We start from the raw sequence: 26381 nt of genomic DNA, 5'->3' as shown, positions 1-26381 counted from the left end.
GCGGCGAAAAAGACCGCCAAGCAACTGCTTTTCCTTGGTAGGTGACGTCAGATCCAGGTCATAGGCCACGGAAGCCCCAATGGTCCAAAAACGTTAGTGATTCGCAATCGCAACACAGACGGGTGAATTTATGAATGAAAGTTCTGTCACAAAACGATGTTGTTACGTATCCTCACGTTTTTAAGTGGGTATACGGAAATCCTTTGACTTTCCTAGTGGGTATACGGTGTATACCTGCGTATCACGTAGACTACACCACTGGCCACACCTGTCTATATAAGCTCCCAGTGCATGTCAGAGCAAATAAGAATCACAAGGTCAAAGGAACTGCCTGAAGAGCTCAGAGACAGAATTGTGACAAGGCAAAGATCTGGCCAAGGTTACAAAAACTTCTGCTGCACTTAAGGTTCCTAAGAGCACAGTGGCCTCCATAATCCTTAAATGGAAGACATTTCAGACCGTCCGGCCAATCTGAGCTATTTTCAGCTGTAGGGACAGGACGACTGGTTGCAATCAAGGGAAAGATGAATCTGGCCAAGTACAGGGATATCCTGGACTTAATCCTTCTCCAGAGTGCTCAGGACCTCAGACTGGGCCGAAGGTTTACCTTCCAATAAGACAATGACCCTAAGCACACAGCTAAAATAACGAAAGAGTGGCTTCAAAACAACTCTGTGACTGTTCTTAAATGGCCCAGCCAGAGCCCTGACTTAAACCCAATTGAGCATCTCTGGAGAGACCTAAAAATGGCTGTCCACCAACGTTTACCATCCAACCTGACAGAACTGGAGAGGATCTGCAAGGAGGAATGGCAGAGGATCCCCAAATCCAGGTGTGAAAAACTTGTTGCATCTTTCCCAAAAAGACTCATGGATGTATTAAATCAAAAGGGTGCTTCTATTAAATACTGAGCAAAGGGTCTGAATACTTAGGACCATGTGAGATTTCAGTTTTTAATAAATCTGCAAAAAATTAAGTGAAAAATTTAAGGGGGTCTGAATACTTTCTGTACCCACTGTATATACAGTTGAAAGAAAAAGTATGTGAACTATTTGGGCTTACTTGTATTTCTTCATAAATTGGTCATAAAATGTGTTCTGATCTTCATCTAAGTCACAACAATAGAGAAACACAGTCTGCTTAAACTAATACCGCACAAACATTATACGTTTTCATGTTTTTATTGAACACAACATGTAAACATTCATAGTGCAGGGTGGAAAAAGTATGTGAAACCCTAGGCTAATGACTTCTCCAAGAGCTCATTGGAGCCAGGAGTCAGCCAACCTGGGGTCCAATCAATGTGATGAGATTGGATGTGTTGATTAAAGCTGGCCTGTCCAATAAATAACACACACCAGTTTTGAGTTTGCTGTTGTTCTGAAGAAGCGTTGGCTGATGTGAACCATGCTTCGCACAAAAGAGCTCTCAGAAGACCTACGATCAAGAATTGTTGACTAACATAAAGCTGGAAAGGGCTACAAAAAGTATATCTAAAAGCCTTGATGTCCATGTGTCCACGGTAAGACAGATTGTCTACAAATGGAGAAAGTTCAGCAATGTTGCTACACTCCCTAGGCGTGGTCGTCCTGTAAAGATGACTGCAAGAGCACAGCGCAGAATGCTCAATGAGGTGAAGAAGAATCCTAGAGTGTCAGCTAAACACTTACAGAAATCTCTGGCACATGCTAACATTTTTGTTGACAAATCTACAATAAGGAAAACAATAAACAAGAATGGACTTCATGGGAGGACACCACAGAGGAAGCCACTGCTGTCCAAAAAAAACATTGCAGCACGTTTGAAGTTTGCAAAAGAGCACCTGGATGTTCCACAGCACTACTGGCAAAACATTCTGTGGACAGATGAAACCAAAATTGAGTTGTTTGGAAAGAACACACAACGCTATGTGTGGAGAACAAAAGGCACAGCACACCAACATCAAAACCTCATCCCAACTGTGAAATATGGTGGAGGGGGCCCTGGACGGATTACTGTCATCGATGGAAAAATGAATTCCAAAGTTTATCAAGACTTTTTGCAGGAAAACTTAAGACCATCTGTCCGCCAACTGAAGCTTAACAGAGGATGGACGATGCAACAGGACAACGACCCAAAGCATAGAAGTAAATCAACAACAGAATGGCTTCAACAGAAGAAAATACGCCTTCTGGAGTGGCCCAGTCAGAGTCCTGACCTCAACCCGATTGAGATGCTGTGGCATGACCTCAAGAGAGCGATTCACACCAGACATCCCAAGAATATTGCTGAACTGAAACACTTTTGTAAAGAGGAATGGTCCAAAATTCTCCTGACCGTTGTGCAGGTCTGATCTGCAACTATAGGAAACGTTTGGTTGAGGTTATTGCTGCCAAAGGAGGGTCAACCAGTTATTAAACCCAAAGGTTCACATACTTTTTCCACCCTGCACTATGAATGTTTACATGTTGTGTTCAATAAAAACATGAAAACGTATAATGTTTGTGGGGTATTAGTGTAAGCAGACTGTGTTTCTCTATTGTTGTGACTTAGATGAAGATCAGAACACATTTTATGACCAATTTATGAAGAAATCCAAGTAAGCCCAAAGGGTTCACATACTTTTTCTTTCAACTGTATATATATATATATATATATATGTATGAAATTCTTTCAGTATCTCTGTTAAAAATTTATATTACAGATCATTCTGTTATTTTCAGTAATCATACTTTTTTCATTATCTAATGGTCTGTTTATGATGGAGACCTCATGGTTTCGGTGAATTAGCACACTGCATATCTAAACGATTATGATAAAATGTTGAAATTGAGAGGTTTGGACTTTTTTTCATTGAAATAAATGTTTTTTTTACTACACAGAGAGTAGAGTAGCGAAAAGAGGAACCGTTTAGCAGTCTCCTGACTAGGGTTGGGTACCGTTCACTTTTAGCCAGGACCGGTACCCAACCCTAGTCGGGAGACTGCTAAACCTGGTTGTTTTCAAGGGTGCAGGAAACATTTTTAAAGTGGGCGGGAACAAACTGTGAGTGTAGAAGATATTTTTGGCTAAAATATAGAAGAATACTGTCTACAATTGTTTACTATTATAAAATCATTTTAAGAGTTTCTTATCTTGGGGGCCGAATACTAGTTGACACAAAGGACCCTAGGTAAGCTGGGGGAGGAAAACACATCTGTTTTACATTATATTGGGGGTCTCAGAGGATGTGTGTGTGAGAATGTGTGTGTGTTAAGCACACTATATAAGGGCTTCTCCAAAAAGGGAGAAGGGAGTGACATTGCAATCCTACTCCATTAATAAAGTGGTTTTTGTATCAAAACGCGAGACTCCAGAATACTTCTTCAGAACATGCAAAGAAAATTCACAACATGAGCAAAAGCCAAGATAGTATAATCCGATTTCCCGGTTTTGGACCACCACTTCTGGCTAACTGTCAGACTACCATCATATTTCAAATTTGTTTGATCAATAATAAAATATCACACATGCAAAGTATTGCTTGCTGTTTGCCTATATAACCCAATAGACACCACCGGGTCATTTACATTTACATTTACGCATTTTATCCAAAGCAACTTGCATTGCATTTTCCTATACGTTTATACATAGGTATGTGCAATCCCCTGAGTTTAAACCAACAACCCTGCGTTGTAAACACAATGCTCTTATCACTGAGCTACAGGGTCTTTGAAGTGACAATAGCCTAGTAAAGACTCTATACAATAACTTTCAATTGCCCTCTGATTCACCTTCTTAGCTTAGTCTGTAGCTCAGTTGTAAGAGCATTGCATTAACAATGCAAGGTTGTGGATTAGATCCCAGGGGATTGCACATACTTAGATACAAAAAATGTAAAGAGTAAAAAGCAATGTAAGTCGCTTTGGATAAAAGCGTCTGCCAAATGAGTAAATGTAGTCTTAGCCTTGTGTCCACAAAGTCTATCTTGTGGGCTGGACAGTTTGCAATCTATTTATGAGTATACACTGAAGAAAATGATTGGTTTTTATTAACATTAAAGGGTTGTTTTCAATCTATGCTAAATTCTTGTGTTGCTGCAACACAATTGAATGATGTTTCATTAATTTAAAATGGTAATGTTAAACAAAATCAGCATAACTGCTTCCCCTTAATTTAAGATGGTTACGTTTTCTGAACATGTGTTTATTTTATAAGAACTCATCAAATAGTTTTTGTTTGTCCAACGTAAGAATATTTAATTCAAACAACTCATTTAAATTATGGACAGTGGTTCCATCCAATTCCTTTAAGTAACTTTAATACATTGGTTTCTATTTCAAGTTACATCACACAGAAAAGTATGCTTTACTGCACAGATTGTTACAAACTATATATAGCATTCATCTTATTTATAAAAGAATTTTATAAATTTCAGACACCAGTTCTTGAATCAAGCAATGTTTATTACACTTAAATTACAGATAACCTTAAGGATAATTGTAATATTCAGTGACAAATGAGATGCACTGATCAACTTGCAAATTTGCTTTTAAGTAGTTGGACAATTACAATGGAACAACATTACAAATGTCTAACATTTACTAACAAACGAAATGCACCAACACCATTCAGGTGGCTTGCAAAGTTATTTCAAGAACACCAATTAATTACAATTAAACATTGTAATAGCATTACCAAACTGTAATGTTTACAGACAAATCAAGATGCACTCCGCACCATTCGGGGAGATAGCACACCACTTGTAAAGCTTTTTCAAACTTTGGACAATTGAATGTAAATTCACTAAAAACATTACAAAACTTATGTTTCCTGCAAATAAGATGCACTTATTCGCAGAATTTTTTTTCAGGAACTGTGGGATAGTTACAGTTAAACTTACTTTAATAACATTAGAAACCTTAACATTTACCAACAAATTAGATGCACTCAGCACCATTTAAGTACAATTTTTAACCACTTTTAATAAACCTAATTAAACAATTGTACTGCCATTTTCTGAAACATGGCACCTACATCTGAAAAATTACATTGTTTACTCATTAAGATCTGTGAATAGCTTGGTCTTCAGGGTCTGAACTTTTTGAGATAGTTTCTTCCCATCTAGCTCCAGAAACAACTTCTGCAGTACTTCAAAGGTGTACCTGAGTTCAGGAGGTAATTTAAAAAAATAAGCTAAATTAAACGCACCTCTTGCTAACATGTGAAGAAATCCATCAATTTTGAAACGTACAAATCCTACACTTTACATCACTGCTGCTTAAAACACTAAAATGATCCGAAATTGAAGAACAAGTTTAATACAGTTTAAACACAAATGAAAATGCTTAATGCACCTCGTGACGAATTTGAAACGAACACTTTACATCACTTCCACATAACACACTAAAACTTAACTTACCCAAATATAGAACACGTTCATTGCCGATTAAACAAGATGGAAAACCCAAGTAAAAACGCACCTCGTTCCATCACGAAAAGCAATAGATGAATTGTGACACAAACAAACTTACATTTTAACGCTAACGTCACTGCGGCATAAAAATAACACGAAGTTAAACAACAAGTTCAATACTCCTTAAACACAATGGAAAATAAGTTTAATGCACCTCGTGCTACCGCATGAAATAATCATCATCAAACACAATCCTGGATTACCACATAACATATAATTGTCACAACATGTTTTAAGATTGACTGAGGAAGAAAACAATCTTAAGATTTCTTACCGGATACTTCGCAAGATCTCATGCACCAGCCGTCTTCTCGAGATTCGCGCTGTCAAAATTAAACTAATTACGTTAGTTTAAAGAATGGTAGTTAAGTAAAACAGAGAGTAGAACAACTTGATTTAGTATAACACAATACAATTATGTTTTGTCTTGAAACGAAATATGTTTGTGTTATTCTAACTCAAAATAATTTGGTAAAATGAACACTGCCACAAAACCCTTTTTTTGAGTGTAGCAGAGCTTGTGTGCGTGATGTCCCCCTCAGTGTGTCAGTGTAAGACTGCTGACACTCACTTCCCATGATGCTGTGATTATTTGTGTGCCAGTTTGTTTAGAACTGTGTTTATGTCCTTATTTGCCTTCTAATGCAATTTCTTGTATAGTAACTTATTTTAACGAAATGTGTGTGGACACTGTATATGGCCTATGTCTGGTAAAAAAAAATACATGGTTATATGGTGTATTTTTTTTACCTGAAAAGCAACTTTTTTAAACAAAAACAACGTAATTGCTGTCCTTTTTTGGAGTTTGTTATACTCAGAAGACAGATATTATGCAAACTCCTATAAAGCCTTTCATTATATGATTCAAGTATATTATAAAAATGCTCAGGGTTCTTAACTGATGTCCACTAAATCAGAGGAAGACCAGAGTAGGAGTTCTATCAGATAATCTCTGTGTCTAGCAGCAAAATACTAACACTTCCTTAACCCACATGGGATTAGGAAAATCTTCCTAATGAATTAATTCCTCTCACCCAATGGACCCAGTTTATAAAACTGTCTTTGAAGCTTTCTGGAGTTTAAATAGGAATTCATATTGCTGGAGTGAGAATTTAGGCAACGCTTTTGCATATCTTTGCAAAACCTATTGGTTGTTTCTTTGTTGGTTTTTGATGGGCCATGCAAATTGTTATTCTTTGAAAGTCTGTGTATGTTACGGCAACAGACATGATGTTTTATTAACAAAGTTCGGGAGGAGCACGTGCAAATAATTAGGCAGCTGCACGGCATCAGAAATCACTCAGCTGCCCCGCATTAGCAATCACATCACTTATCCTTCCAAACCAGAACGAGCTCAATAAATCGTGAAACCGCCTTACCTCCTCCATTCATAGATTTTGCAGCATCCCACCTCCACCCCGACTCCTCACCATAAAAAACTATTTTCTACCAAAAAGGGGGGGAAAGCGCTCGGGGCACGGGCAAACAGAGACCAGAGCCCTCGCCCCGGACAGCATGCCAAATACGCATACTAAATTCTCAGCGTATCCACGCTGCCCCCCCTTTAATTATTTGCTAAGGTGAACTCGTGAAATAAAGCACTGTGGCAAGGGGAGCGTGGTTTAGCGGGGTCCACGCAAAAACCACACCCCACTTGCCACAGGCACATTTTCATTTCTTTGCCAAAGAATATGATATATTTAGAATAAATGCTCTGTGGAGATGTTTTTCAGTTTAGGGAAACAACATGGCGAATTCCATACAAAGGGGTATTTGCTGTTTAGATAGAAATAGGTAATTCCAAGGTAATAAAAACATAACACTTCTTTATATAAGGACTTTATACAGCCCTGAAGACAAACTGTAGTTATGTTTATTACTATACATTGCATTTCTATCAATACATCTTCCCAAAAAATGTTATATGCTCTCCTAGGTGTAGCGTAAAATTAATAAATGTAATTTAATGAAAAATTACACACATAACGCTCCTTTGCAAATACCTGTTTTGCTGCCCTCAGTGATATCATGACCATCGTAGTCGATATGGTTTTCCCTTGTTGTAGTCTCCAAGGTCAGATAGAGAAGAATCGCTGTGAAGGTTGCATCGCTGCCGGCGGCTAGTTTGTATCCTCTGACACTTGCTTCTCCTCACATTTGTTCCTGGTCTTAATATTAGTGTATTTTACTATAGTTACCTATCATTGTCGTTGCCGAATTATTTAGAATTTTATTTTCTAAATTTATATTAATTGAAGCGTAACGCCGCTAGCATATTAGCGTGTTAGCTTGCCTTCTGTTTACATTGTGGAATATCATCTCCCCCATTTGTCTTGTGTGCTAACTGTTTCTCTTTTTAAGTGTATATACTAAGACTCATCAAGCAAACTTGGTAAGTTAGGATTGCACTTCATACCCGGTGAGTTATGGCTTCTATTCCTATTGTTGTTACTTGCACATCATGTCATATGTTTAGCTTAGCCTTCTCTGTCAGCGGCGAGGGTTCTACATGTGATAAATGCAGGGATGTAGTTAGGCTGACGGAGAAGATCTTAGAATTAGAGTCTCGCATCCAATCTATATTTGAGGATAGTAAGAGTGTTAGGACTGTAGAAAACACTTCGGATGCGAGCAATGTTAGCGCACACAGCTCGGTTCCGGTTGAAAATCCCCTGCAGCTGGGAAACTTTGTGACGGCGAGACGGCATAGTCGCAGGACAAAACATCACTCAACCGTTCCGATGAAAGTCTCGAACAGGTTTGCCCCGCTCGGTGACGCACCGACTGAGAAACCTGCTGAAAGTGCCCTAGTGATCGGTGATTCTATTGTCTGGAACGTTAACATAGAGACACCAGCCACCATAGTCAAATGTTTACCGGGAGCCAGAGCGCCTGACATCAAGTCAAATTTAAATGTGCTGGCTAAGACTAAACGTAAATACATTAAGATTGTTATTCATGTCGGCACAAATGATGTTAGACTCCGTCAATCGGAGATCACTAAAGATAATATTAAAGAGGTGTGTGAGCTCGCAAAAACGATGTCAGACACTGTAATATTCTCTGGCCCCCTTACTGCTTACCGTGGTGATGAGATTTATAGCAGATTATCATCACTAAATGGCTGGTTGTCTGAGTGGTGCCTGCAGAATAATATAGATTTTATAAATAACTGGAAGAGTTGAGGGCAGACCTGACCTGTTGAAACGAGATGGTCTCCATCCCTCCTGGGATGGGGTTTCCCTCCTCTCTAGAAATTTGGCACACAGTCTTAATAATGCTAAAGTCTGACTACCTAGGGCCCAGGTCAGGAAGGAGACAGAATGGCTTAACCAACTGTCTGCTTGCCGTCTCGCGTTACAGAATACACAAAATATACAACATTTAATAATCCCTTCTTACAAACAACATAAAATAGAGACTGTGTCTGTCCCCCGGATTAGCAAATATAAGATATTGCGTAAACCTCTTGAAAGTAATTTAATAAACGTTAAACAAATCAAACATGAACAAAATACAGATAATCAACTGTTACGACTCGGATTGCTTAATATTAGATCTCTCTCAAATAAATCACTTTTTGTTAACGATTTGATAACCGATCATAAAATAGACATGCTTTGCTTGACAGAAACATGGCTAAAGCCAGATGATTATATTACTCTAAATGAATCCGTTCCCCAAGATTATTACTATAAACACAAGCCTCGTCTAAAAGGTAGGCAAACAGACTCTTTTGAAGTCATGGTACTTCACGTATCGACACCTAATACTAAGGACAAAACATTTTTAAAATTTATTCTAGCTATTGTATATAGGCCTCCAGGGCACCCGACAGATTTTATTAAAGATTTTGGTGGGTTCTTATCAGGACTAGTACTGGCCGCAGATAGAGTCCTTGTTGTCGGTGACTTTAATATCCATGTAGACAATGATACAGATGCCTTGGGACTGGCTTTCAAAGACACTCTTAACTCCATGGGCGTTAGTCAACATGTGTCAGGACCCACACACCTTCGTAATCATACTTTAGATTTAATACTTTCTTATGGTATAAATGTGGACGATGTTAAAATCGTTCAGCAGAGTGAAGACATTTCGGATCATTATCTGATATTATGTTTGCTTCAATAGCCTACGTCTGCAAATCAAACTCCTTGTTACAAATATGGTAAAACGATTACTTCAACTACCAAAGATGCGTTTCCCGATAATCTGCCTGAATTGTATAAAATATCTAGCATGAGTAAAAACGTTGACGATTTTGACACTACTATTGAAAATTTTAACACTACTTTCTCGGAAATATTAGACACAGTTGCTCCTCTGCGTTTAAAGAAAATTAAAAATCGGACTCTAAAAAAAGCGTCCCGGAAAATGGAGCGCAACTTTAAGAAAAATAATCTAGAGGTATTTCGTATAGCATGGAAAGATAGTACTCGAAATTACAGGAATGCAATAAAAACGTCTAGATCCGCCTACTTTTCAACACTAATACAGGAAAACCATCACAACCCTGGGTTTTTATTTAACACCGTGGCTAAATTAACAAAAAATACGTCGTCATCGACGTCAGATTCTGATTATCAGCATAACAGTGATGAATTTATAAACTACTTCACGAGTAAAATCCAAGATATAAGAGAAAAAATTATAACAATGCAACCTGTAGTGAAATCCGCTGAACAAACTAACTACAGCACCCCTAAGGAGAAATTGCAATTATTTTCTACAGTAGATCACGATGAACTGTCTAAAATCATAAGATCATCTAAATCAACAACATGCATGCTAGACCCTATACCTACAAAACTACTGAAAGAAATGCTCCCAGAAATTATAGATCCTCTTCTCAGTATTATTAACTCATCTCTGACATTAGGACATGTGCCTAAAGCAGGGGTGGGCAATCCTGGTCCTGGAGGGCCGCAGCTCTGCAGAGTTTTGTTCCAACCCTCATCAAAAACATCTGATCTGTCTAATCAAGACATTCATGGTCAGTGTTTCCCAATCCTGCTCCTCAGGGCGCCACGTCCAGAATGTTTTACATGTGTCTCTATATAAAACACCTGATTCAACTCATCGCTCTACTGACAGAATGTTTACAATGTTTTTCTAATGAATAAACTAACAAGCTGATGATTGAATCCGGTGTTTCACAGACACTGAAAACTATGTGGAGAAGGATTTACTTGATTCTGGATTTATTAAATTTTCACTCAGAAATGAGAGAAACTGTTAAACACAATTATCTGAAGCTTTCATTAGAACTTTCAGGTTAAGTTTACTTAGAAATTTGATAGTAAACATCCACCATCAGAAACCATCATGAGTAAGATCAGTGTTTGTTTTTGTTGTGCTCTTAAAACTGTAGAAGTTCAGTTGGTGTGTTAATAAATACTGAGCTTTATAGGGTTCCAGAGATACATGAGCTCTTTATGCAGTGATCTTATTATGTGATGAATGAAGCACAACACTTGAACATATTTAATCATTCTGCATAACTTTTGTATGCAATACATGAAATCACCTTTGAGGCTAAAGACATGAAAAATCAGTATATGAAACTCAACATTGGTGACAATCAACAAAATAAAACTTCATGTAGCAATGCATGCTGGGTAACATCATAATACAAACTCATTCCTGACTCCCAGCATGCATTGCAGTTGATCTGTTTATTTGAATTAGTTTGATGATTGTCACCAATGTTGATGTCTGAATGGGTCAGAAAATGTCCCAAAAAAATATGTATGTAAAAAATTGTGCTTGTCAATCATACTCATTATTTTCCAAGTAAATCCTACTCCGCATGTTTTCAGTGTATATAAAACACCTGTTTCAGCTCATCAGTGTGTTCATTGATATTTCAAACATTCGTCAGGTAGACTGATGAGTTAAATCAGGTGTTTTATATAGAGAGACACATCTAAAACATTCTGGGAGTCGTGCCCTGAGGATCAGGATTTGGAAACACTGATCCTGAAGCTCTTGATTATCTGGATCATGTGTGTTGGTGCTGGTTGGAGCTTAACTCTGCAGAGCTGAGGCCCTCCAGGACCAGGATAGCCCACCCCTGGCCTAAGGCATTTAAGGTGGCTGTTATAAGGCCTCTTTTAAAAAAAAAAAAACTCGACCCTAAAGAACTAGGGAATTACAGGCCTATATCGAATTTACCTTTTATATCTAAAGTTCTGGAAAAAGTAGTTTCAACTCAATTATGCTCCTTCCTCCAAAGGAATGACATTAATGATGAATTCCAGTCTGGATTTCGAGCATGGCACAGTACAGAGACTCCTTTGATCAGAGTTACAAATGATCTGCTTTTAGCGTCTGACCGTGGCTGTATTTCGTTATTGGTGCTGCTAGACCTCAGTGCTGCATTTGACACCATTGACCACAGCATACTTCTACATAGACTCGAAAATTACGACGGCATTAACGGAATAGCATTGAAATGGTTTAAGTCTTATTTATCCGACCGTTTTCAATTTGTAGCAATAAACAATGAGGTGTCCCGCAAATCACAAGTCCAGTACGGTGTACCACAGGCTTGGGGCCTCTGCTCTTCGCTTTATACATGCTACCTCTAGGAGATATAATAAAGCGACACGGAATTAGCTTTCACTGTTATGCTGATGATACTCAACTTTATATTTCCGCGAAGCCTAATGAAACTCAACAGTTTCATCGAATAAAGGATTGCATAGCTGACTTAAAAATGTGGATGAGTAACAATTTTTTACTACTAAACTCGGACAAAACAGAAGTGCTACTTACTGGACCGAAAACTGCTATGCGTAACAACCAAGAATACTGCTTAACGATTGATGGATGCTCCATAAAATCCTCGTCATCAGCTAAGAATCTTGGTGTTGTATTCGATAGTACTCTGTCATTTGAAAGCCATGTCGCCAACACCTGTAAAATTGAATTTTTCCATTTTAAGAATATATCTAAATTACGTCATATGCTGTCACTGTCAGATGCAGAGAAATTAATTCATGCATTCATGACATCAAGACTAGATTACTGTAATGCACTTCTAGGAGGTTGCCCTGCGGGCCTATTATAAAAACTGCAACTGGTTCAAAACGCGGCAGCTCGAGTTCTTACACGCACAAAAAAGTGTGAGCATATAACCCCGGTTCTGTCAACCTTGCACTGGTTACCTATAAAGCATCGCATTAACTTTAGGATCATGCTTATTACCTATAAAGCCCTACATGGTCTAGCGCCGCAATATTTGAATGAACTTCTATTGCACATATGTCAGAGTCAAGGCCCGCGGGCCACATCCGGCCCGCGAGAAGGTTTTTTACGGCCCCTGGGATGATCTTGATTTATTATTAGAACCGGCCCGCAGACCGCAGCAAGCCGGCAGCCCGCAGATCTTTTACACACACCAATACTACATTTCCCACAATGCAACGGTGACGCACCGAGCAGTAGGCTGCTTCATTTCAATATTTATTGGCACAGCAGTCGTCAGCATCACAGTAAAATTAACTTTCAGATACCCATCAAAAATGGCAAAACGGAAGGTGGACACTGAGAACCGGGGGTTTCAAACAAGGTGGGAGTCGGAGTATATGTTCACGGAGGTAGCTGGAAAACCTGTGTGTCTTCTGTGTGGAGAAAGTGTGGCGGTACTGAAAGAGTATAATCTGAGACGACATTATGAAACGAAACACGCGGACAAAAACAAGAATATGGACATGGAACAAAGGCTACAAAAAGCAGAGGAATTAAAACGAGGCCTCAAATCTCGACAGGCTCTGTTCAAAAAAGCCAAATCACAAGGCCAGGCTGCTGTCAAGGCCAGTTTTATTTTGGCAGAAGAGATCGCTAAATCAGCCCGGCCATTTACGGAGGGGGATTTCATCAAAAACTGCATGATTAAAGTTTGTGACGAAGTTTGCCCAGAAAAAAGGCAACTCTTTTTAAATGTGAGTCTGAGCAGAAACACCATTGCCGAGAGAGTAGACCAGTTGTCCATCAATCTAAAAGAGCAGCTTGTGAAAAAGGGAAAAGATTTCATTGCATATTCCTTGGCTGTGGATGAGAGCACCGACATTTCTGACATTGCCCAGTTGTCAATTTTCATCCGCGGAGTGGACTCCAGCCTAAGCGTGACAGAGGAGTTTTTGGCTTTACGTCCTATGCATGGCACAACTACGGGGCATGATTTGTATGAAGAGGTGTCAAGATGTGTAAATGAGATGGAGCTGCCTTGGGAAAAACTCGTAGGTTTGACAACCGACGGAGCACCTGCGATGTGTGGACACAGGAGCGGACTGGTGGCGAAGATACGGGAAAAGATGCAAGAGGAAAACGCGACAGGTGAGCTGACAGCTTATCATTGTATCATACACCAGGAAGCGTTGTGCGGTAAAGCCTTGAAAATGGAGCATGTAATGAGCATCATCACGCGCACAGTTAACTTTATCTGAGCCAAAGGTTTGAATCACCGCCAGTTCAAGGCATTTCTGACGGAGTTAGAAACGGAGCATGGTGATTTGCCTTATCACACAGAGGTGCGATGGCTAAGCCAGGGAAAGGTGCTTCAAAGATGTTTCGAGCTTCGTGAGGAGATTTGTCTGTTCTTGGACAGCAAAGGGAAAGACACAACACAACTCCGAGACGAAATGTTTCTGTGTGAAATGGCTTTTCTGTGTGACATTACGAGTCATCTGAATGCAATGAACTTGCAGCTGCAGGGTCGGGATCATGTCATCTCTGATATGTACAGTACAGTGAAGGCATTTAAAACCAAACTGACTCTGTGGGAGACGCAGATGCGGAAAGAAAATTTGAGCCACTTTCCCAGCTGCCAGACCATGAAAGAGAAGCTCTCTACCAGTGCGTTCCCGAGCGCACAGTTGGCTGATAAAATAGGTATGCTTGCCGCTGACTTTCGACGCCGATTTGCTGACTTTGAAGCACAAAAAAGCAGGTTGGAACTGCTCGGTAACCCATTTGCTGTTGACGTGGAAAGCTCACCACCAAACCTCCAAATGGAGTTGATTGACCTCCAATGCAATGATGCACTGAGGGCAAAATATGCGGCAGTGGGTGCTGCGGAGTTCGCCCGTTTCCTCCCCGACACAATGCCCCAGCTGCGCATCCAGGCTGCTCAAACGTTGTCTATGTTTGGCAGCACATACCTGTGTGAACAACTGTTTTCTTTGATGAACCTGAACAAAACATCACACAGAAGTCGACTTACTGCTGAACACCTCCACTCAATTCTGAGGATTTCCTCAGCTCAGAGCCTTACCCCGAACATTGATGAACTTGTGGAAAAGATGGGACACCACCAAGTATCACCCTCAACCTCAAACAAGTGAACATTACTGTACAATCACATATTTAGAGTTTTTACTCAGTTCAAGTTTAAAAGTTAAAGTTTAATATTTGTTTTCACTGCATGTTACTTCTCCTTAAACAAAGTGTTGTTTTTGATTAATAGATTTTTGCACTTTATTTTATTGTATTTCAATCCAATTATATTTTAAAAATATTTCAGTTGAGTGGATGATAGAAAATTGCTATTATTGTTTTTTTCTTTGAAGTAAATTTAGCCCACTTTTGCTAAAATAGAAAATATAGGCTACTGATGGTGCCTTGAATACCGGTTTCTTTCATTTAATGTTCATGTTATGGGGATTTTTATATAAAGGAAATTTGTCTTTTGTGTCTGTTGAAAATTAAAGATTACTGACAGAGCCATAAGAAAATATTGCTTTATTTATCTGATCATATTGGAATATATTTGTTAGGTTTTCAGTAGGTTCAATTAGGTTCACTAGACTATATGCGTCATTGAAAAAATTTTCAATGAACATTCGAACAGTCCGGCCCTCGGCTTGTAGCTAAATTTTTTATTTGGCCCTCCGTCCATTTGACTTTGACACCCCTGTTCTATTGTATTACAGACCTCCACGTACATTACGCTCTCAGGCGTCCTGTCAGTTGGTAATACCTAGAATTTCAAAATCGAGTGCAGGTGGTAGATCCTTTTCTTATCTAGCGCCTAAACTTTGGAATACTCTTCCCTGCACGGTCTGGGAGGCAGACACACTCTGTCAGTTTAAATCTAGACTAAAGACTCATCTTTTTAATCTTGCATACACTATACCTCCATAATATTAATCCTCAGAGGATTTAGGCTGCATTATTTAGATCAACCGGAACCAGGAACACATCCAACAACAAATGTACTTGTTGCATCAAAGAGTGCAGAACAGTACTCTACTCTCAGCCAGTCTTGTCTCTTTGTTCCAAGGTTACCGCAGGATGCAGTTCATGCCCAGACCTGATGGCAGAGCTGAGAATGGGAAGCGGTGACCTGAAAAGAGCTAAGAGGATAGAGCTGGATAAAGGACGCGACAACTTTGTTTTTCCTACAAGATTTAAAATGCTATTAGATTGTTAATGACAATCTTAAATCCTTAATTTTTATATTTTATTAAGCCTTGTTGTGCAAGCACTGTTGAGCTTGTGCAGAGGCAGCAGCTTTTGCCAGAGGGGAACTGGAATCCCCTGGTTGGGCCTGGGTTCCCCAAGGTTTTTTTTCTCGATGGGAGTTTTGGGTTCCTCACCACCGTTTGCATATTGTTTTGCACTATCTGCCTGGCCGGGGGGGCTGCTTTCGAATTCATACTTGTATTCAATGTGTCTCATGTACAGCTGCTTTGTAACAATGAAAATTGTAAAAAGCGCTATATAACTAAAGTTGAGTTGAGTTGAGTTGAGAAGAAGGTACAATCATCTGTTTTATAGTCACTTTCGACAGAGGAAAGGGCAGTATGTGTGTGTGCATGTGTCCGTGTGTGTGCACATGTGTGTGTGTGTGTGTGTGTGTGTGTGTGTGTGTGTGTGTGTGTGTAGGTGTGTGTGTGTGTGTGTGTGTGTTTGTGTGGTTTTGTATGTAGCAGTGTTAGTATTGTGTAAGCATTCTAAATATAAAAAAGGAAATGCCATATTTAGATGATTGTTGTTGTAGACTTAAAGTGATGAAATGAAAGAAAGGATCTTGTTGTTTACAATGAGTCCTGAAAGTGATGGTTCACTCAAAAATGAAAGTTCTGTCATCATTAACTCATCCTCTTGTCATTTTAAACCTGTGACTTTCTTTATTCCATAGAACACAAAAGAAGATATTTTGATAAATGTTGTTAACTGGCACGCAATAACTTGCGTTGGTTTTGTGTCCATATAATAGAAGTGAATGAGGGTTCAATTACCAACTTTCTTCAAAAGACCTTAGGAGAATAGAAAGTCATAAAGTATTGAAATGAAAAGTGGGTGAAATGATGACAGAATTAATTTTGGGGTGAACCATAACTTTAATGGACTCATTGAACAGAACAAGATCCTTTGATTATTTTGTTCATTCGTCCGTTCGTTCGTTCATAACCCGCTATTTCCAAAACTTCCGTTTTAAAACGGAACCTAAACTTAATCAGCACAAAGTATCTGTAATATACTGCCATCTGAAATATAGATCTGCGATAATAAAGCACTTATGGCATCTTGGTTATAGCAGAGAAATAAATGTTCTTAGAAATTTCAGATTTAAATTTTGTAACATCTTTGATCTAGATGCTAGAGCTAAATTGGATTCAGTGAGTTAATAGTGGCTCACAGCATAATTTATATTGTGATCCTCTCAGTCCATTAAAAAATGCAATCAGTTACTTTTCTAAAGACCAATTTGGAGTCGACGACATCACTGTTACATCACTGCCAGCTGCGTGTGGGCTAAACGGGCAAGACGTCTTCTCCAAAAAAGTTGTGCTTTTGGTGTAAAAATAGTAATGCCAAAAAAGAAGGGTTTCATATTTATAGAATATCATCATCAAAGACACAATTCCAAGCTAAATGTAAACGTTTTTTGGTTGCAAGCCATTAAACGGAAAGACGGGACTGACGAAGTAATTTAGAATTCTCGTCTCTGCAGTGCTCATTTCATTTCAGGTAAGTTAAGGATTCTCCACTCAATCAATGATGTAGTTTAGAACGGTAAATAAACACTAAATTAAAGTAACATGAGCAATCACAAAACTGTCTTTACATTGGTGTTATAAGAAGTACTATGTTAAGTTAAACAAAGTGAAACGCTCATAGTTAAGCAATAACATCATTCAGTATAATTTTATTTAATGAATGGGACATAAACTTTGCGACCACATAGTGTCATTGGTGTTGCAACGTAATGACTGATGATGTCTAACAGGGGAGAAAAAAAGGATCCAGAAAGTCCAGACTTTGTTCCCTTTTTGTTCACTTATTCTATACAGAGTCAGAGCATGAAAGCTCCAATAATATAAGATAAATGGTCCTCTGCTGACAAACTGTTTAAATAATTGTCAATCTGATTTTAGCGGGAAGTTGAGACTTTCGGCCACCAGTTAGGCTCCGCCCACAGATTGCAAACAGCGTCCCACTGTTTGCAAACAAATAATTGGTCTATACCTAAACGGGCTAGTCTTGAGTCAGCCTTGGAGATTTTTTACTAGTCAACAATAAAGAAATTACTTGTGAGATATGATTTCTGACAGAAGCAGAAAATAACTAGAGCAATGACACCTCTGGGAGAGTGATTTTAGACGAGCAAGGCTATGCCCCACACTCACACACTGAATTAGAGACCCCTCAAGGGACTCAGGGAACAGTTCTCATCTCACTGTGAAATATAAGAACATCATTACTCCAACTCACAATCAGATGCATCCAAAGAGATGAGGTTTTTATTCTCATGTTTACAAATATTTCGTATGTATTGAATATATCCTCGCAAATATATCCTCATTTATAGGAAATATAAGATGTTCTTTCTTGTGCAAAAAACAATGTGTTTTGGGAGTTGCACTGTGGTTTTTACGGAATTAGGAACCAACAACCAATGTAAGTAGCCACCAACATCCAGCATCCTTAGTGTGGTTTACATTGGCCCCGTGCATATATGAGCTGATATTCGTTGAGCAATAAGACACTACCTACTCTGCGCCAGCGCATCACGTGTGCTTATTTCACATATGCGATAGAGACAGAAGTCTCTGGGAGAAGGGGAAGCACAAGACTATGGGGTGTGATGACTGAACCTCCTTTGCCATTTAACTATCGAAAGCCAACAGTATCAAAATTTGCGTGCTTTGGATCGCCGTATTAATTTTAAAACGCCGATTTCTTAACGCCGCCAGGCGTTAAATAAGCGCCGTCTGGTGCTAAATTAACATCATACTCCGCCACGCGTTTAAGTTGTGGACGAACGGTTTTCTGTTACTAACTTTCTTTCAAATATCTTCTTTTGTGTGTATATGGTTTACACATTATACAGTCATACAGGTTTGAAAAGTAGAGCGGGTGATTACAGAATTCTGACTATGCTTATGCGACTAATAACAGTCATTGCTAGTCTAGGGGTCAGATCGGTTGGACTGCACCCGCATGCTGTGTCTTTGACTGGTTTGAGTCCCACTCGGACCAGTTGTGGAATTTACATAGTATGTCTTGTTATGTTTATCTGTGTCACAGGGATTGTTTAATTATATTTCAGCATTTAATTTGTGGTTAATATATATAGAAAGTCAGGAATAAGAGCTCTTACTCCACAACAAGCTCCCGACACTGTCCAGACAGCCATGCCAACAGCCTTTCAATAATCACCTTCAATAATATTGTTTCATATGCTTTGTCAAGTAAAATTAATTATATCTAAAAACTCAGCTGAAAGTCAGTTCCACATACGGTATAGCGTCAATCTCTTCACGGAGGTAAAGGGAAATATGTAGATAATGTGAGCGCACCATGGTCGGGTGCAAATGAAATGTAAGTGGGCAGGTGATGTGCGTAAGGTGATTATTGAAAGGCTGTTGGCGAGGCTGTCTGGAGAAACTTAGAATATAATGTAAGTTTGTTGTGGAAAAAGAGCTCTTATTCCTGACTTTCTTTATATATTTACCACGAAATAAATGCTAAAATATAAATAAAAAATCCCTGTGACACAGATAAACATAACAAGACAAACAATGTAAAATCCGCATATAGATCCAACCGGGAGTCAAACCAGGCATATACACGACATGCGGTTGCAAGCCAAACATGCTGACCTCTAGACTAGCAATGATGAATATAAAATGACACATAAGTATGTTCATAATTCTGTAATCACCCTCTTCACTTTTCAAACCTGTATGACTGTATACTGTTTAAGCCGTATAAACACGAAAGATATTTGAAAGAAAGTTAGTAACAAAAAACCATTTGTCCACATTGACTTTTCTTCATACAATAGAAGTCAATCGGAACCATTGGTAAATGATGACAGAAATTTCGTTTTGGGGGGGAACTACGGTACCTTTAATCATGACTTGACTTAATTTGACATATTACACATAGCTTACTGGAACATACTGCATTAGTAATGTGGTTTTCTTTTCAGCGGGTTTTTGTTTAATTTCTTTCCATTTTTTGTTTTTGCACAAGGTTAAGCTGGATATGGATTTGAGATGACACGGGCCTCCGACTTGCCGTAGAGCGCGCAAACCCAGAAGAGGAGGGGCTATCTATATTAGCTAACACTTTGCATTTTAATTGACGTGTGACGTTAACTTAACGTCGATCAGCGTCCGGCGTTACTTAAACGCGTGGCGGCGTATGACGTTAATTTAGCACCAGACGGCGCTTATTTAACGCCAGGCGGCATTAAGAAATCGGCGTTGTGATATAAATACGGCGATCCAAAGCACGCGAATTGTGATACTGTTGGCTTTCGATATTTAACAGCCAATCGTGTCAATTGTCGCGTACTTTGCCGTGCCGGCTGACGTACGTGAGGATAAGCGCATGGTTAACGTACACGTGGATAAGCGCCTGGAAATGATTACTATTAATACTATTCGCCAGGGGCCAAGCTAGATCTAAAGCTCTACAGTGGCGCTGCTCCTGGATGACATATCGCTTATTGCTCCCTGAACTCTCTGTAAGTCGCTTGGGAAAAAAGCGTCTGCTAAATGTAAATGTATTTTTATTATTATTAAGAGTTTATTATTAATCCTCTGACTTGAATTTACACAACATGTATGTGGACAAATCCGAGATAATGTTACAGTTTGCAACGAAAAATGTTAACGCAGCCCTATGTAATCCCTACTCCTGGTTTTATACGGTTTATATTACAATTTAAAACCTTCTTCACAACAGAAGTACAGCTAATAGTATAATAACCCTTTCGAGATGCTTATCCCCACGTATGTTATTCAGGCGCTTAAACACGCGTACGTTTATCAGGCGCAAAATACAAAATGTATTTCTCAGTTTGCCCGCCGCCACGCCACCGCCTACATTGAGCTGAGCTTCGACAAGTCACCGTGTCGTCTAACGTCTAAAATTATAGGATTTCGGCCAGACGGTTAGCAAATGTATACATATCAGTCCTCCACTAAGTTAGCAAAGCTATCCCCAAAAAGTTGAGTTATCACACCCCATACAAGACACATTTTGTGTCTCCAGGTGGTGTAAAGAGCGTCTTTTTTTTCTTCTTCACAATTGCCGGTAAAACACAGCAAACTTGAAGCGTGACTGCAGACGAGTCACCCCAAAACTCATTCAAAAGGCAAGCAGAAACGTTTTTATATGCCAATGTTAATTTCTTCGCTAACGTGAGCTGCTGCATAACGTGATATTCGTCATAAAGTAAGCCAAAAGACACCAGCGCTGTTCCGATCAGAGAAGTGATGAAGTGAGTCGTACTGTACATTAAAAGATTGAATGACATGCTAAAAACAAGTATGTGATTTGCATGATTGAAGAAATGTAATACCGTTTATGTAGTTTGTCTTTTTGAAAGATTAGATATTTCTAATTCATTACCGTCTCAAGCAAAGACCGTGCAGCTTCCAAGAGACATGAGCCATAGGCGTTTGATTGTGAGTTCTGTAAGAGCGTTTCATTGGTTGAATGTACTGATTGTATATGCCCTTCACTGAATGAACGAGTCAAAATGAGACTTAATGAACTGGTACATGTTGTTCATGGTCAAATATTATCTGTGTTGCAACAATCCATATCCAGTAGTTACTGAACTTGTCTGAAAAATAAGGTAGTGACCTGGTTCTAAGGTAAATCTTTGTATGGAACATTTAATTACTCCAATTAAATGAATTAATACAGATAGATTTTAGTAGACCAATGCAATGTAGATTTTGTCGACTAAAACTTAAATTGGGATGACTTGTTACCTGGCGTAGCCCTTTTTTTGGCCTACACATGAAACACAATGTTTGAACTAAAATAGTTTTGACTCATTAATGCTTTGTAGTACAGACCTATGGTTGGTCTCATTTGACACTTGGAAGATTATTTCTGGTTATTTTTTTTACAAAAAAGTTATGTTAGTTTATATTAACTCCTATAAGAAACTTAAAAAATATAATGGTTACATTTTATTAAAAAAACATAAAAACGTATATGTTTCGGCCTAAAAATGTCAATAGGTCAAAGTCCCAAGAACCACCTTTTTTTATGAAGTTTGCGCTTGAGGGACAAAATAATGTTTCTTCTGTGAGTGTTTTAGCTGGAGTACCACAATAATCCAATAGGGGCACGTTTGCTTTTGATCTGACATTGGAAACCACAACAGACATTCAGAATCTTCTTTTTCAAAAAAAAATGTATTCTTCACATGAAGAGACAATGAGAATTAGACAGGACCCTGGACAACATCATGAAAAAACATGAAATGTAGAAGTTATTGTAGTTAATGTTTATTGATTGACAAACTATAAAAATATTACATTTAGATTTTATTTATAAAAAAACGTAAAAAATCGATATGTTTCGGCCTAAAAATGTCAAAAGGTCAAATGCCCAAGTACCATCAGTTGTTTTATAAGGTTTAAGCTTGATAGATCTAATGATGTGTCTTCTGTGGGTGTTTTGGCTGCAGTACCACAATAATCCAATAGAGGCAACATTTGTTGTCATATAGTTTGTCATGATTAAATAAGAATTCACATGTCAAATATTGAAGTAAATGTAAGCGTTACACTGGCGGAACAAAGTCATTAAGCAGTACATTTATTTTTTGAAGCGCACTCTTGCCATTTATAAATAGATTACTCCTTCTATACATTTTATTCTATAAAACAGTGATGAAATATGTATTCTAGAGACTTAGACCTTTACACAGATATATAGCTTGTCATAATTATATTAGAATTTTTATGCAAAACAAACCGTAAACTCTACTAAATTGAATTTTAGTCATTGACTAAAATTCAATCAAAATTTGCTTTTCAAAAGCATGCAACAAAAAAAATTATTAAATTGTTAAATTTTGCGCTCCACTGACAGAATTGTTAAATTTTTCGCTCCACTGACAGAAAATGGAGAGGTGCTTGTATAGCAGAAGGGTGATAATATCAGGCTCAGCTGGGGTTGTGTACTCTGTGAGGCTGTAATTTAGAAAGGATCCGAGGCTTATCTGTCAGGATCCTGGTGTGATGGCAAGGGAGGAAAAAAGAAACGGAAAAAATTCCAGGGATGAGTCACTGAGAGGTAACCATAGTTTAAAACATACACACACAAGCTATGTTCCTAAACCTAGTACGCTGCCTTGCTGTCTACAGACAACATGGAACTAAAATGGAACCTTACAATTTACTGAAATGGAAAGCTATACAATGGAATGTCCTGAAATGCTACCTAGCTAGGCACCGCATTCGGTTTTGAACAGAACTCTTTCTACTGGTGTGGGTGTAGGTAAGGGTCATTGGATTAGGGTGGAGATTGAGAAGAGGGAGCGGAAAGATGATTCAAGGACACAGACACAATCATCTACATTCATTTTCATGTCTAGAGCCTCTGGGTGCCATCTACTCTGAAAAACATGAGATGTTCTATTCTATGTGCCAAGCCCCAGCAAGGGAAACCTGCTCTCATGAGATTAAGGTCTGTCATTGTCCTCCAAGTCTGAAATAAACTCAGTCACGTAAGTGAGTATGCTGATTAACTCTTTATAATGTATGAACATAGCTTTTGAGGAATTCAGAACACTGCTAGTAACACATCTGTCTAATACTCTCCAGAGTCTGCCCAGAGCCTCTTAAGAACAACCTGATGTGAATATATTTATGTAGAACAATTTAGGTTCTTATCACTGTTCAAGGATACAGGGCTGGCAAGTGGAGCCGGGTAGAAATATTGGTATGCATATCTAAAGAAATGACCATATTTCAAAACAAAATTGGCAAATATTGCATAAACTTATTTTTTACCACTTTTTTCATAAATAGATTCTGATTGGAGAACACAGTAAAATGCTATACTCTACAAGTTTTTAAAACCATTTTTATATTGTGGGACTGAAAAAAATAATTGATCTACTCTGTCTGATAAACATTTCTAAAAAAGCTAAGATTTGCACTTAACTGTGTCAGTGTCAAACTTTAATTCACACGGCTGTGTTCTGCATTTAGGTTGATTATAGTTACGGTCATACAAATACATTGATTTGAGAATGGTGTAACTTTCACATATGATGCTACTGTTCCATTTACTCTAAAGGACAGAAAGATCGTTAGAGGTATGAAAAAGCGTTTGCATCATGTTTATCTGTTATGTAATAACAATTTTCAATTTAAATGTAATATTTATTAGCAACTAATGTTAAATTGGACTTGATAATAACATAATAGAAACATGATAGACTATGAAATTAATGATATTGGACTATAAGAATTATCTTTCCATAATTGTGCGTGCGTGTGTTACATGTATTATTCAAATGTTTGTTTAGAATTAAGCATCAGATAACATTCAAGATTTGAATGGCTTTATATGCACATATGGACAACACACAAATGTTTTTAAGACCATAGCAGCCTTTACTATCCGTTATATTTTAAAAGATTAAACAAGAATGTAAACAAAGGGAAGGGACTTATTGCAGCAGCAGATGCAATTGAGTTCTAATCAAATATTTTTTTTCCTTGCAGCCTGTTTCTTTTTTAGTTCCTTAGGCTATTCCATGCAGCTTACAATGGCCCTCGGTGGCCGTTTGTACAATCCGAAAAGCATCGCCAGTAAAACTAGTTACGGGTGCTGTCCATGGTGCCGATATTACTACATCTTCAATCCCCCATATCTCCAATCCCATGCGAACTAGAGGGCCTGTGCAAAGACTATTTATCGAACATGGTATGCTCTCACGTGATTTTTTTGCTTTCATACTTGATCGCCACCATGTGCCTGAAAATTACAGCTGTTTCAAACTAGGTTTTAAAGTCGGCATGAAACGGAAGAAACGATTGTTTCCGGATTGTGACGTATACCCAAGTGAAACGACGAATGCGGGACTTGATTTCGTCAACCGACATCTGATTAGATTAAAAGGTAAAAGATCTGAATGCCAGTTTGCAATCTGTCAGTCATTACAGCCTCGCCCAGCCATTCCTCCTGACCAGAGGTGAAGAGAGGTCGTTTCGAGAGGGGTGGGTATTGATTGAAGATTACAAGTGCAAATGAATAAAAAAATATGATGTGCACCGATAAATAATTAACAATAAATACTTCACCACTGTGTAAAACAATTAGAATGATCATTTTTAATTTCATGCCGACTTTAACATGACATGCGATATCGAGTATGTAGCCATAGTTAGAGACTTGTCTACCCCTTCTAATAACACAGGTGAGTACAAGCATGTAAGTAGATTAATGTAAGTGTTTACATTCGCTTATATTTTTTTCTAAATTGTGCACTAGCCATAACAAGGGGGGAACCAGCTTGGTGTCGAAAAATGACTTCTACTAAATGAAGACTCCCCCATTTCCACACTATGGTTAGGATTAGGTGTTGGGCGGGGCGGGGTTAGGATTAACTAATCATGCTGCATTGTCAATGTGGGTACTGAATGACAGCAAATTTAACCGTAGGAACATTTAGATTAATAAGAATACACCACAGCCATTTATTCCGACTGCATAAAACGCGAAGTATCCAAAAGAAACCTTATAAAATCCAGTTGAATATTCATGTTTTGAAAATTAAATGCACCGATTCTGTCTTTGTTGCAAATACAGGCTACAAGCGTACATTAAAGGCAGTGTTTATGAACAGATGATTGTTTAAATGCAATAACTGCCATAAACAGTCAAATGCTAGCAATTTTAGCAGTACTGTTAAATTACGTTTCTATTGTTTCAATCGCTTCACCTACCTTAATAAATGAAAACGTATCCACCCGCTTTGTTTGCACTAATTCTAAAGAAATCCCTTGTTGACGGTTTCAAAACATCTTTCCTCGTTTAAGGTAAAGAAAGGCAGAAAACTGAGCCAGGTGCATTCTTATGCAAACCGACCCGCGCTGAAACCATGGAGTCCTGGCAAAACATTATTCTGTACTTTCAACCAAGTTGTGCTGTAAACGACCACACACTTTTAGATCATACAAATATCCCAAATCAGTTATTCCTTTTCGATCGCAAGCTGTTTATTCCCATGTTTCATTTGCTGTCTGTTTCTCCATTGGTTTGTAGCGAATCCATTAATGCGTTGAGAATCCCGTTTGTAAACCGAACAGATATCCAGATGAACCCACATAAAGGTGGACAGATTCTTTATAAGAAAATACGTTGCAATGAGTGCAGGACAGAAGCATTCACTGACTATTTGCAGACGGGGCTTTGCAGAGAAGCTCTCCAGTGCTGCATGTTAACCTGTGCAAATCTGTACCGCGGTCAAGCCAGCCGCAGTTCGAAAATAGACGGTCAAGCCAGCCGCCGTCTAGATTCATTGTGCGCGCATACTTAATAAACTACGGTAATTTCCAGAAACACCGCTTTTAAAGCTTTATTTAAATGCGGATCGTCTGTGTTGTCTTTTACGTTTAGAATATGTCGTTTTTGTAGAAATGTATGTATTTTTTTCGGAATGTTT

At 38.5% G+C, this 26381-nt stretch overlaps 1 protein-coding gene and 1 pseudogene across 1 annotated transcript in view; one reads left to right on the top strand and one right to left on the bottom strand.

Moving 5' to 3' along the window:
• LOC130436676 (leucine-rich repeat and fibronectin type-III domain-containing protein 2) overlaps positions 1–26155 on the bottom strand; it is a 229961-nt gene extending 203806 nt beyond the window's left edge. Inside the window, exon 1 of the mRNA XM_056767552.1 lies at positions 25663–26155. The gene's annotated coding sequence lies outside the window, so the exon portion shown is untranslated. The remainder of the gene's footprint in view (positions 1–25662) is intronic.
• On the top strand, positions 12742–15343 carry LOC130436677 (general transcription factor II-I repeat domain-containing protein 2-like; annotated as a pseudogene).
• Positions 26156–26381: the final 226 nt, after the last annotated feature.

Source organism: Triplophysa dalaica, chromosome 15, assembly GCF_015846415.1.
Source record: "Triplophysa dalaica isolate WHDGS20190420 chromosome 15, ASM1584641v1, whole genome shotgun sequence".
NCBI classification, from domain to species: Eukaryota; Metazoa; Chordata; class Actinopteri; order Cypriniformes; family Nemacheilidae; genus Triplophysa; species Triplophysa dalaica.
The sequence above is the reverse complement of the archived record's forward strand: the minus strand, read 5'-3'. Positions and strand labels throughout refer to the sequence as shown.